Source organism: Onychomys torridus, chromosome 1 (genome assembly GCF_903995425.1).
Source record: "Onychomys torridus chromosome 1, mOncTor1.1, whole genome shotgun sequence".
Classification (NCBI taxonomy): domain Eukaryota; kingdom Metazoa; phylum Chordata; class Mammalia; order Rodentia; family Cricetidae; genus Onychomys; species Onychomys torridus.
The window spans coordinates 46,257,958-46,270,438 of NC_050443.1; the positions used below are offsets into that span (position 1 = coordinate 46,257,958).

General features: G+C 47.5%; 1 protein-coding gene across 2 annotated transcripts in view; it reads left to right on the plus strand.

The window, feature by feature from the left end:
- Pcsk6 (proprotein convertase subtilisin/kexin type 6) overlaps nt 1–12,481 on the plus strand; it is a 179,314-nt gene that overhangs the window by 49,711 nt on the left and 117,122 nt on the right. The window lies entirely within an intron of this gene.

The following is a 12,481-nucleotide window of genomic DNA, read 5'->3' on the forward strand; positions in this document are numbered from 1 at the left end:
TGTGCACCACATGCACACCATTCCTAGAAGAGGGTGTTGGATCCCCTGAAACTGGAGTGATAGATAGTTGTTAGCTGACACATGGGTGCTGGGGCTTGAACTCAGGTCCTCTGGAAGAGCAGTCAGTGCTTTTAACTGCTCAGCCATTCCCTTCTGTACATTCTTAATTAACCTTTACTTGGTTTCTCCCATCTTTGAAAGGACCATTTTGCTTTGCTTTCCTGATCAGCTTTATAACAGGGAGGAAAACCCGCATGCTCCCGGTGTGCAGTTATCAGTCACTGGATTTTCTAAGGGCTGTCATTGAAGCAAGCTGAAGCGTTTGTTTTTGCCTTGTTCTTTTGCTAACAGTCTGGTGAAGGGCAGATGTTACAGAAGCCTCAGCCAATAGCTGAAAAGACTGACAAATTTTTTAAAAGTTACTCGTTCTGATTCTGTTCCAAGCTGGCTTATGGTGTCGACGCCGCTGCCTGTCCTCCAAACCTTACATTTTAGCTCGATGACTCTGGTTCAGCCCTGTCTTTTCCTTTGGTGCTCAGCCAGTTGGACGACGGAAATGGAAAGATGGAGATGTTATTGGAGGGGGCTTCAGTGGCTGTTTCCAGGCGGAGGAGGCCTTCTAGTTGGTGCCTCCCGTCAGTGTCTTAATGCTCCACGGTCTCGTAGTGTGGTTTCGGGGGCTGCAGCGGGCACTCTGCTTAGCAGGATGGGACTTGGCCCCAGAGTTGAATCAGAGCTCAGGTTTCTTCCCAGTGCTGATGCAACGTTGAAGCAGATCTTTCCATTAACCACAGATGGAATTTTATCTGACAGTGTGTGTGAGAGAGAGCTGTTCAGATCGCAAACAAACAGAAAGTTCCTGGCAAATACCAGCACACAGACAGCGAGTGACCACAGTGGTCTCAGGGGTCAGGGGACTATGTAATGGGCACGCTGCTCCTGCCCAGGATGGGTCTGCCCACATGGGTTGGGAGAGCTCTCATCGACCATCACTCTCTTCCCAAGGAGCACAGAAGACTGCAGCCATGAGCTGCCTCTTCCTATTTCAGCACAACACAACTGGCTCCAGGGACATGGCTGCTGCGATCGGCAGAGGGTTTGCATTTTAAAATGCACCTTATGACAACGTTTTCTAATGTTACCTGCATAGTCGGCACTTCTGCTTAGGTGCCTCAGTGACACCCCAGAGGTCTCACAGCCTCAAAGAGAGGGAGGTACTCCTTTGTATTCTCTGGCTTGAGTTGGCGGCCACACCCTCTCCGGCTTGCTTCATTGGTGGGGGCCAGCTCCCTTCCTGTATGGCCCTGTCCATGTCCTGATTTCTCTCACTTGCATTACAACACGACCCTCCCGCTCTTCTCCTGAGAGCCTCCTTGTCACCTCTGGCCCACAGCTAACCTCTCCACATTCCCAAGGGATCCTATGAGATGCCCTGTTGCCACTGTCTCAAGTGGGCCCTGCGCCTGTGGCTCCCCTGAGCCCAGCCACACCAGCCTTTAGAGTCCCTCTTAAAGGATTTCACTCTTCACTCCCGCTCAGCCATCACTCTCTACCTTTACCCATCTTTTCTCTTCCCGACCTCTGGTCTCAAATAGCCTGCTACCAGGAAGCCCATTGGATCACAGTCCTCAGACATGGTCTGCTCTTCTTGGAGTTGTATATTTGTGTTCCAGATTTAGCCTAGATGGGTGCATACCAGAGTATTTGGTAGGAATGACAACCACAACTAATGTTTTGTTCTTGGGATCTGCTCAGTGACAGAAACAGAGTTGGCAGGGAGCCGCATGTGGTGTCTCTGAGGCCTAGAATGACAGTCTGGGTCATCCGGAATGCTCCAACCAATGGAATCAATGGAGAGTAATGGGAAGGCAAACCAACCAGATTCATAGATGCTCTTGGGCAGACGAGTGTGGGCATCCCTTGCCAATGCAATATGACGTTGTGAAGAGCCAAGGCCACATCTCATTTGTTTTTATTCCCCCTACAAGCCCAGCAGTTGCCCAGTAAAAGCTAACAGATGCTAAGTAAATGTTTATTGAAATGTCTCTCCATTTCCACAGGCCAGGCTCGTGTGTACAACATCTACCTGTCTTCATTTGCATACTGGCTTCTTTCTAGCTAAACGCTTTAGATAGGAATTGTGGTTCTTCCTAATTCACTTAGAGTGAAGCCCACAAGAAAGCCTGAATTCCGAAAGCCTTATCGTGTGGCCAAAACCAAAATGATAGACACCGGGAATGTGGACCCGTGTCTGCTCTGGTTGCTGTGACAAAGGGCCACAGACTGGGTGGCTTTAGTAACAGGTACCTCTGCCTCACAGGCCTGGAGGCCAGGAGGTGCAGATGAAGGTTTCTGCTGAAGTCTCTTACAGATGGCTGTGTTCTTGCTGTGTCCTCACATGGTCTCTTTCAGTGCACATCTGTGTCCTAATCTCACATGAGGACATCAGTAATAAGGGATGAAGGCCTACTCTAATGACCTCACTGTAACTCAATCTATCTTTTCAAAGACTGTCTCCAGAGGTTGGGGTGTGGCTCAGTGGCAGAACACTTGCCTAACATGTGTGAGACCATGGGTTTGAGCACCACAGTCTCATTCTGAGGGACTGGGGCCTAGGATTTTAACATAAGAATGTAGAGGGAGACACAATTCAGCCATAAGATCGACCAAACTGGGCTGTGGCTGCAGGCTCTGTTTTCAGTGACTGGAAGCCAGTGGCGGGTGATGGGGAGGATAGATCTTCTATGTCCCTCAGAGAGGGGACTTATGAATGCATGAGCAGCTTTAATTTCCCAAAGTACCCACTGCCACATGCTCATATTGTCATCTCTTGGGATGGTTAAGCCAGGGTCTTCTAAACAGAATTCAAGAAATGGCTTCTACAGTGTTTTTCTGTGGCTGCAGGTGAAGAGCGGAAGGGAGGGGGTTGCCTCCCTGTTGCCTTGGTGACCCGAGAGGGTGATGCTGGTGGGATTCTAGACTGAGTTAGAAGACGTTTTATTTCCTGGGTTTCCTGACTGTTTCCCGTTGTCTGCTGCTCTGGGTTACATGTTCTGGGTGTACAGTTGGCATATCTTCTCCATACCAACCCCAAGCAGAAGTGTGGCACTACCAGGTGGGCTCAGGCATCCTACTAAGACCAGCTCAAATGGAGCCAGTAGCCTGTGGTGATAGTTCTCCTGTCCTCCAAGGAAGTGGCAGCTGTCACACCCACGCCTTGTGCTTGCAGAGAAAACCCTTTCATTTCCATGAGCCTAGCTTAACCCTATGACCTTTCTTTTTGTTTTTGTCTTGTCTTTTGTTGTTTTTTGAGACAGGGTTTCTCTGTGTAGCCCTGGCTGTCCTGGAACTCACTCTGTAGACCAGGCTGTCCTTGAACTCACAGAGATCCGCCTGCCTCTGCCTCCTGAGTGCTGGGATCAAAGGTATGCACCACCACTGACAGGTTCCTCATGATCCTTTTGTTCTGGCTGTCGATGTTTCATTTTAATCCGTGAGTCTTATTTCCTCTGCCTAACATAGTATATTGTTCTTGGTTTAAACTGTCAAAGTAGCCACTCAACAATTTTTCATTAGAGCCCAAAGGAGAAAGGGACAGGGAAGAAAGAGTCGGGAGATAAGGAAAGAATGGAGGCGGTGGCACAGCTCTGTCCTCTCAGTGTATTCCAACCATGAGGGGACCAAGTAGGGACATGTTGATGGGAATAACACTGTAGGGAACACCAAAGCCCCAGCAACAAACAGATAGCCACCAGACTCCAAACAATAAGGGGGCCTTTACCTGCCCCTTTCTGAAAGGAGACAGAGGAGGAGTGGATGGGGGGTGGGGTAGATGGGAGGAGGGAGGAGGGGAAGAGGGAGGGGAAACTCTGGTCAGTATGTAAAATAAATGAAAAATAATAATAATAAAAAAAAACCTAAGAGGGCCTTTAGTCTACTCAGAAATGTGGGTAGTTGCATCAGGAGATTGAGAAGCAGAATAGAGATGCAAACCAAGGACGGTTTCTTAATGTTTGAAATGTTGCCTTCCAGGAAGAATGTCTGCTTCTCCTTTTATGTCAAAGTGACATAAAGAATGACCAAAGAGAGGATGGCAAGGGGCAGCCAGTGGCCTGTCTCTACAGGCTTGCTTCATGTTCCCAATCACAGTGGGGTTGAGGCCTCCTTGACAAGCAGATCAGGTTGTGGAGACCAAAACCCCATGCCCATTCCCGCAATGTTCCCACACAGTTCCCAGAAGTCCCAGGACTCCAGCCTGTCTTTCCATTCCTTTAGGGAACGGGCCCAGTTTAACTTCCCCTCATGTCTGTCCACAAGAGAATAACACATACACAGTAAAGTGGTGCACGGGCTGTATGGTGTTGTGTAACCATTGGTGAACACTGGCTTCCTCGCTTAAGTCTCCATGTAGCCTCTTGTTAAGCCCTTCAGCAGGTTGTAGTTTGGCCCAGCAAGGTGTTAGAACAGCCAGCATTGATGGAAACTAGATATGATCACACCGTTGAGTGCAAAGGCTCAGAGACATGCTGGCCAAGCACACGCACTTTTATGGAAACTGAGGCCCCAGCAGGATATCAGACTGTCTCTCCACAGGCTTATTTCCTTCAGCTGCCCGCTTCTGCAGGGGGCTTTAGGATGTGATGGTTCCTGGACCTTCGGAACGTGGCCCCTGATGTCCTCTAGTGATTTACACGGTGGGTAGTCAGGCTACCTTACCATATAGAAATCTCTTTTGTACTTTTACATTTACAGAATAAAGAGTTTGCCCCTCTTTAATGAAGCCAAATGTCACAGGGAAGAGGGGTGACAGGAGGTGTCACCTTTGCTCTGGGTAGGGCTATGTAAGGGGCACAGAATCCATGCAAGGCTCAGTTAGATCCACCACTGAGTGCTTAAGTTTGGTAGCGTGGTTCTACTGTGTGCCCTTCCCTGCTCTGCTGTGTCAGAGCCTCCAGTACAGAGGCCTCTGCGAATGTCCTTTGTCACCTTAGCTCCCTCCACACCACGGACCCTAAGTTCGCTTATAGAAAGGGGGCTCCCTGGGGAAGCTTGCTGGGGTTTCTGAGGCTGTAGCAAACCCTTCTGGGCAGGAAAGGCCTTAACATCTTATGTGACTTTGGGTAGAGCACAAGCAGAATTGTATGCCCTCTGTGTCAGCATAGTCACATGGGAGGTCGTCTCAAAACAGCTCTTTGTTGCCAGTGGCACCCAGGACCAGTGTGTCAGCTGGACCTCTGGTCTGACTGTGTGCCTCTGCTCACGGGAAGAAGAAACAGCTAAGCCGCTGGGACTATAGGAATGATGAGGCCACACCAGTGACCCTTGACACCTGCAGGCTGTTCACTGAAGTCCTGTCAGGGTCTCCCCACCATCCCTACCCCCTCCCTCTGCCACTAGGTCTCTGCTTATTTGTGTGGGATCCTATGACTGTCTGTAAATTTCATCTCATCTTACACAAAAGGACATTCCAGAGAGGCTGGATTTTAACTTGACTTCTACAACAAAGTTGGACATTTGCTGCAAACCAAAGCATAGGGCTGGGGCAAGGTGGTGTGTGGGCTGCAGTTACTGCCAACATGCTACTCTGCATGAATCCTGGGAAGATTATGGAACCCTCTTTCTACCTAGAATTCTTTCCCAGAGCAAAGACCTTTGTAGGGCAGTTCTGGTATAGGCTTAGCAGGAAACAAACAGAAATGGAGAGAAGGAAAAGGGTCAGAATAAAGTTTATAGAAATCAAGGTGTTTTGTACCAGTTTGTGATCAGCAGGTTTTGTGCATGGTAGGAGTGGTGTTTAGTAACCTCACTCCCATCTCAAACCACTTATTGTTGACGTTCCACAAAAACTAAACAAACATCATGCAGTAGTTATTACCCAGGCTGGGTGTGGGCATGCCAGTGCAAGCCTGTATTCTAACTTGAGTAGTCTGGAGCAGAGGTTTATGAGTTCAAGACCAGCCTGAACTACAGAGTAAGTCCCAGACTAGCAGAAGCAACATAGTGAGACCCTGTCTCAAAAAGAAAATTAAATCTATCTAAGTTGTATTTTCAACTCAGAAGTAAGTTTCTAGAAGTCCGTTTATGGTTGTATCTCATATAAGGCCTGAGGTGTGTTCATATTTAAAATCTGAATCATGGCTTCATTTCTTCATCCAGGAAGCATTAATGAACTCCAGATGCCATGCATTACCTAGCATAGGGCAATGTGATAGCGATGGGACTCAGATCCTGTCCAGGGGGCTGCAGGGCAGCATAGGATAGTCGGACCACTGTTCTAAATTCATTTTTACATCACTATAACAAGTATCTGAGATGGATCAACTTAAAGAGGAGAAAGAAAGGGACGAACTAGAACGAAGTATAATGGTACTTGTATGAAAATATGCATTACTTCGTTTGATAAATTAAAGTTTGATTTAAAAACAGGAAAGGTTTGTTATGGCTCAGTTTCAGATCTCCTAGTTCATATGTACCCGATCCCATTACAATGGTCCTCAATCTGTCTAACGTTGCGACCTTTTAACACAGTGCCTTATGTTGCGGTGACCCCCCAACCATAAAATTATCATTACTACTTTATAACTGTAATTTTGCTACTGTTAATGAATCATAGTGTAAATGTCTGTATTTTCTGATGGTCTTAGGTGATCCCTGTGCAAGGGTCATTCAGTTCCCCTCCCCCAAAGGGGCCATGACCCACAGGTTGAGAACCACAGACCTATTGGTTTGGGCCTGTGGCAACACACCACATCATAAAGAAAACAAATGGCAGAGAAGGCACGTTCTCCCCACAGCAGCTGGGGAGCAAACGAGGAAGGTCCAGGTCAATATTCCCTCAAAAGCACACCCCAGTGTCATAACTTCCTTAAGCTAGCTCCCCCCACCCAGTGCTAGGATAAAACCCAGGCCCTTGTATGTGCTAGCTAGGCAAGCAGTCTACCACTGGGCTGCATCTCCAGTCATGACCTCGCCTCTTCAAGGTAATGCTGTCTCTCAGTAGCACCACTGGTCAGTCAACAAGCTTGCACCATACTTGCACACCATAGCATCCCCAAAGCCATCCAGTCAGAAATGGGGGCCAGGGCCACTCAGACAGGCGCTTACCTGAGTTTAGAACTTGTCTTCCAAGTTTCTTACCTGTGAACTCGAAAGACAAATCAATATGTACTATTGCCTCTTGCCGTACATTTCTCATGGGGAGAAAGTCTGGCAGCCTCACACAGACAGTGTAAGGCATCTGGTGCAAAGGCCATGACTGAGTTTCCGTGGGAAGGGATAGCCAAGCCTGCTGCCAGAGAAACATGAAGACTTCCTGTGTATACTGGCTCTCTTAGGAGAGGGGTTTATTAGACTCATGGCCTTATAGTGCAAGATTCATTTTGTTTAACTTTTCAAGTCCCCATAGTGTCCCTCAGTCTCAACACTGTCTACAAGTCCAAAGTCTCTGCTGAGATTCAAGGCGGTTTCTGAACTACAACCCCCTGTAAGATCAAAAATCAAATCACATACTTCCCACATAGAGTAGCACAGAATATATATTACCATCCCCAAAGGAAGGAAGGGGAGCGTAGTGAGGAAATACTGGAACAAGCAAAAACCAGATCCCGGCAAAGCAAACACAAGCCTGGAGATCCTGGTCTCAACAGCTTAAAAGGTTCAGGCCTTCCAGCTTCGCTGCCGCCAACATACATGACATACATCTCCCTCTAGGCTGGTTCCGCCCTGTCTGAAGGAGGCTCCCCTTGGCAGATGTCTGACAGCAATGGCATCTCCAATATCTGTTCTCTATCCCCACTGCAACCCAGGTTTCGCTTTCACAGCTTTCTGAGACAGCCTCTTGCTCTCTCAGGGCTTTCACTCAGGGACTCCCCTGCCACACCCTGCCTGGCCTCAGTGGCTCTCTGAAAACCACAGAGGAAGAACCTGTGATTCCTTACCCTCCTGTGTCCTTCATGACTCACTATGAAGCCAGCAACAAATGGACAACATTGCCGAGATTGGCTACCAGCTTGGGATGGCCCCCAGCCCCCACCAATCACGTTAGCTTTGGGATTCAGTTGTTTTCTAGAAGCAGAAACACCATGGGTTCTCTTTCACAAGTTGGAAGGAAGCTTGGTAGTGTGTGTGTGGGGGGGAGTCTTGGCCTGAGGACACCCTTCCCTTTGTTGCAACATAGATTAACCCTCTCTTTAATGGTGCTGACCTCCTGAACAATTACAGCTCCTCTCCCAGCACATTAAATGTTTTAGTGCTTTTTTCCTCTCTAAACTGTACATTTTATATTTCTCCTGCTTTGCTTGTTCCTTTTCTTTGTAGACTTGCATAAGAGTAATTAATATAACCAAGCCACAGATTCAATAGTGTGCTTTGAAATCCTTTCTGCCAAAGAAATAATGTCCATCACTTTTATTTTTTTATTTAGCCTTGGGCAAACTTTAGGACTAGGGTGGAAAGCAGCCAGATTCTTTGCCAAATATCATAGGAATGGCCCGGTTCCTGATATTGTTTCCCTCTGAAACCTCTCTAGCCAGGCCCCCACAGTCCACATTACTCTCAACACTACTGCCTTCCAGGATGCTTGTGGAATGGCCCATTAGGCTCTGTTTAACAGCATTTAACCTCTTTTCTAGTCTTAAATTCCAAAGTCTTCCATAGTCCTTCAAAACAACAACATGGTCAGGTTCTTAACAACAGCCCACTCTTTGATACCAATTCGTCTATATTAGTTATTTTTCTCTTGCTGAGATAAAATACCACAACTCACACAACTTACAGAGGGAGGGCTTACTGTTTCAGAGGGTTCAAAATAGGGCAGTTGTGGCAGCAAGGTGCAGGCATGGGGGCTGGAACAGGAAACTGAAAGCTCACATCTCTACTGCAAGCAGGAAGCAAAGAGAGCTAACTGGAAGTGGCAGGAGCCCCCCCACCCAACGCCAAAAACAAAATCTGAGTCCATGGGGGACATTTACATTCAAACCGCTGTAAAGAGCAATACTTAATCCTACAGAGATTCTCATGTTGCTTTTTCTAATACAGATAATTGCATACACAGGGTGAAATACTCCAAAAGACACATTGTCCACCATTGACTCTTCACCATTTTCTTTCTAATTCTACAGAAGCATTGGTTCCGTGAGGGGTACGCTAGAGACCCTCAATAATACGGTCCTTTGCTGTAAATCACATAGTCACATACATGATGAGAATCCACAGACATGCCTAGGCAAAAGGACCCTTCTTTGTGCATAGGTGGGTATTCTGTCTGATGAGGAAGATGAAGCTTCAGCCACTTGGTCTTGGGGTACAGGCATATTTCTGGCCTTCGTAAAGTAGCCGGATGGTTCTTGGCCTCTAACCTGAGGGCACTCAAACAGAGCCTCACATCTGGCTGGGGTGGAGAATTGGTGTGTTGGCCTTGGTCAGGAACCTCATCTCCCCAGAACATAGCACTGTACTGATGGCATGCTCATGGACTTCTCTGTTGAGTAAGCAGGTGAATAAGTGATCCCAGGATGTCCACTATGCAAAGAAATCAGGATGGAAGGTTAGCTTATTCTTTATGACGGTCAAGAAGTGAGACTGGGAATCCTGTTGCACTTTCCCAGAGACGGATGAGGAGTAAGGCGGTAACCAAAGCCTGAGAAAAATACAGGGTGACAGCTAGCCAAATTAGCCATTGTGCCTATGCTGACCTGGGTCCCTGACCACAGAGCTGGACCCTAGACATCCCCACACTGGGTGCATAATCCATGCTGTGTGGTTCCATTGCTCTGAGACTGTCTTGGTCACTGTCCTGCTCCTAATGAGCAGGCCTATCACTGCAGAGTAGGGAGAGACACCATACCATTGGGAACTCCAATTGTGCTGTGGATCCAGCATTGTCACAGCCGCCCTTAGAGCAATGTCAGCACGGGGCTCTTCCCCAGAGCCCAGCAATGACCAGGAGCTGGGATGCTCAGCTCATCCATCTGGCAACTCCATACTGGAAACTTGTTTCCCCACACCATCCACCCAGGCTCAGAAAGCACAGTTACCTTCTCAGAGCAGAAATGAGACCGGGTGGTGCTGGGGCTCTGGGTGTTTAAGGTGACAGACACAGAGTCAAGGGCTCTCAGCATGGCAGGAGAGGTGGAGTCATCTCAGGAGTGCAGATCCAGCGGAGTCCACTGTGTTTTATATAACAAGGTGTTTAGCAGCTATTGAAACACTGCCGTACATCTTTCATACCAGGTAGCACTGTCTTGTTTGAGTAGTAACATATGTAAGGAAGTTGTAAAATGCCATTAGTGGGGGTTATGAGCAAAACATCTCATTTCATCATTTTATTTTCAGTAGGAGTCTCTATCTGTGGCACTTGTGGATTACCTAGGATGTGGGGACAGAGCTTTTAAAATGTCTAACCCCGAATTGAGTTTGAACCCATTGCAGGATTTCTTCTTTTGTTGTTGTTGTTGTTCTTTTTGTTTGTCTGTTTGTTTTTTTGTTTTTCGAGACAGGGTTTCTCTGTGTAGCTTTGCGCCTTTCCTGGAACTCACTCTGTAGCCCAGGCTGGCCTCGAACTCACAGAGATCCTCCTGGCTCTGCCTCCCAAGTGCTGGGATGAAAGGTGTGTGCCACCACCGCCCTGCTACAGGATTTCTTTGTTATACTTTTGGGACAGTGTCTTGCTATGTAGCTCTGGACAGCCTAGAATTTTCATTGAACCTCTTGCCTTCCAAGTACTAGGATTGCCAGTGTGTGCCCCCTACCCAACTTTCTTTCTTTCGTTTTTAATTTTTATTTATTTATATTTTATGTATGAGTGAGTGCTCTGCTTGCCAGATCTCACTACAGATGGTGTGAGCCACCATGTGGGTGTTGGGACTTGAACTCAGGACCTCTGGAAGAGCAACCAGTGCTCTTAACCACTGAGCCATCTCTCCAGGCCCCATACCCAGTTTTCTTTCAGGGTTTCTAATAAACCTAGACAATAGATGATTTGTAGAATATTAGTGGTGGGACAGGCCATGATTCTTCTTCCTACATGTTTTGTCCTGTATACTAGGGAGGCTTTGACCTCCATTGTCTACCTGTGAGGCTCCCAGTCAAGGTGCTGTGCCCCTCCTTCAGGGAGGGAGGGAAATCTTACCTTCGACCCCAGAACACCTCACCCCTTGCTTTTTTTGTAATAGCCATTCTAACTTCTGGGAGCAGCCTAGTGTCCCCAGCCTTAACCCAGAAACCTTCAACTAACCTTGGGTTCCCTAGTCCTTCGTCTGTGCCAACTCCTGTAGGCAGCCTGTCTTGTTTAGAGTGACATCACTCTGCTGTCTGCTTGATGGGAGCCCCAGAATGAGGCCCAGCATCCTGGAGAGCAGTGGCTGGATGCCCAAGTGCATTCTCATCTTTCCAACCTTGGCCCTCAGCACCAGCCTGAACCCCAGCTGCAAGCATTGCTGAAGGGCTGGCCAGCCCAGCAAGGCCAAAGAAAACCTTCCCACTACCTCAGGCTCCTGAATAGGTTCCTGCAGTTGGAAAAGAATATGCACCCAGAATCAGCATAATGCTGTATGCTGGGCACTGGTGTGAGTGTCTTGTATGCACTGTGTGTGCAGTGGCCCATGCTACAGACAGACAAACAGAGGCTCAGGAGGCACTGTGGGGGGTGGGGCTGTTTTATTCCAGTCATTCTGGGCCCTGGATCTCTGGTCTTCTGTATCATTTATCCCACTTTTCAAACCTAGCTCCATCATGAAGGCAAGTAATCCCACGTGGAAGAAATTTATAAAATCCTCAGTTATAAGTTAGCACTGATTTCACTATCTAAGAATTGCTGCTGTTAGTCCTTTGCTCTTTCCCTTTCTAGATCTTTCTCTGTGCATGTTTTGGTATTGTGGTTCCCAGTATGTGAGTTACTCAGGTTCTCTGGTACCACTTTGACTACTAAACAGTTTCTCCACTCTCTCATTCATCCTTTTCCTTTCCTGCGTTTCCTCTTGCGGAGCAACAGCTGTCAATCAATGTTTGGGCGCCTTCCCAGTCTGTTGTTTTCAGTAGAGTGACTTCAAAGCCTGTCATTTATGTTCTCAGCACCACCACCACCGCCCCCATTCATAATGGGCCGGCGGCTTTCAAATGTGGTCAAGAGCATCTCCTGGTGCACGCCACCCAGATCACCTACCATGACCCAGAATGTTAAAAAGGGAAACCCACAGTGCCTATCCGAGGCTGAAGTTGAGAGGTCACTTTTAAAAAAACGAATGTTCTGTCTGTTTATTATCTATCAGTCTATTAGATATAGAAACTATGATTAGCTTGTGTGCACACATACAAATGTCACATAGATCACATGTGTGGAGACTGGAGGGGAACTATGGAGCTGCTTTTTCTTCTTCCACGTTTTTATGGGTTTCTCGGGTTTATGTACTAAATGCCTTACCCACTAAGCAATCTTCCAGCCTTTTTTTTAAAAATGTTTGTGTGTGTATATGTATGAGTGAAC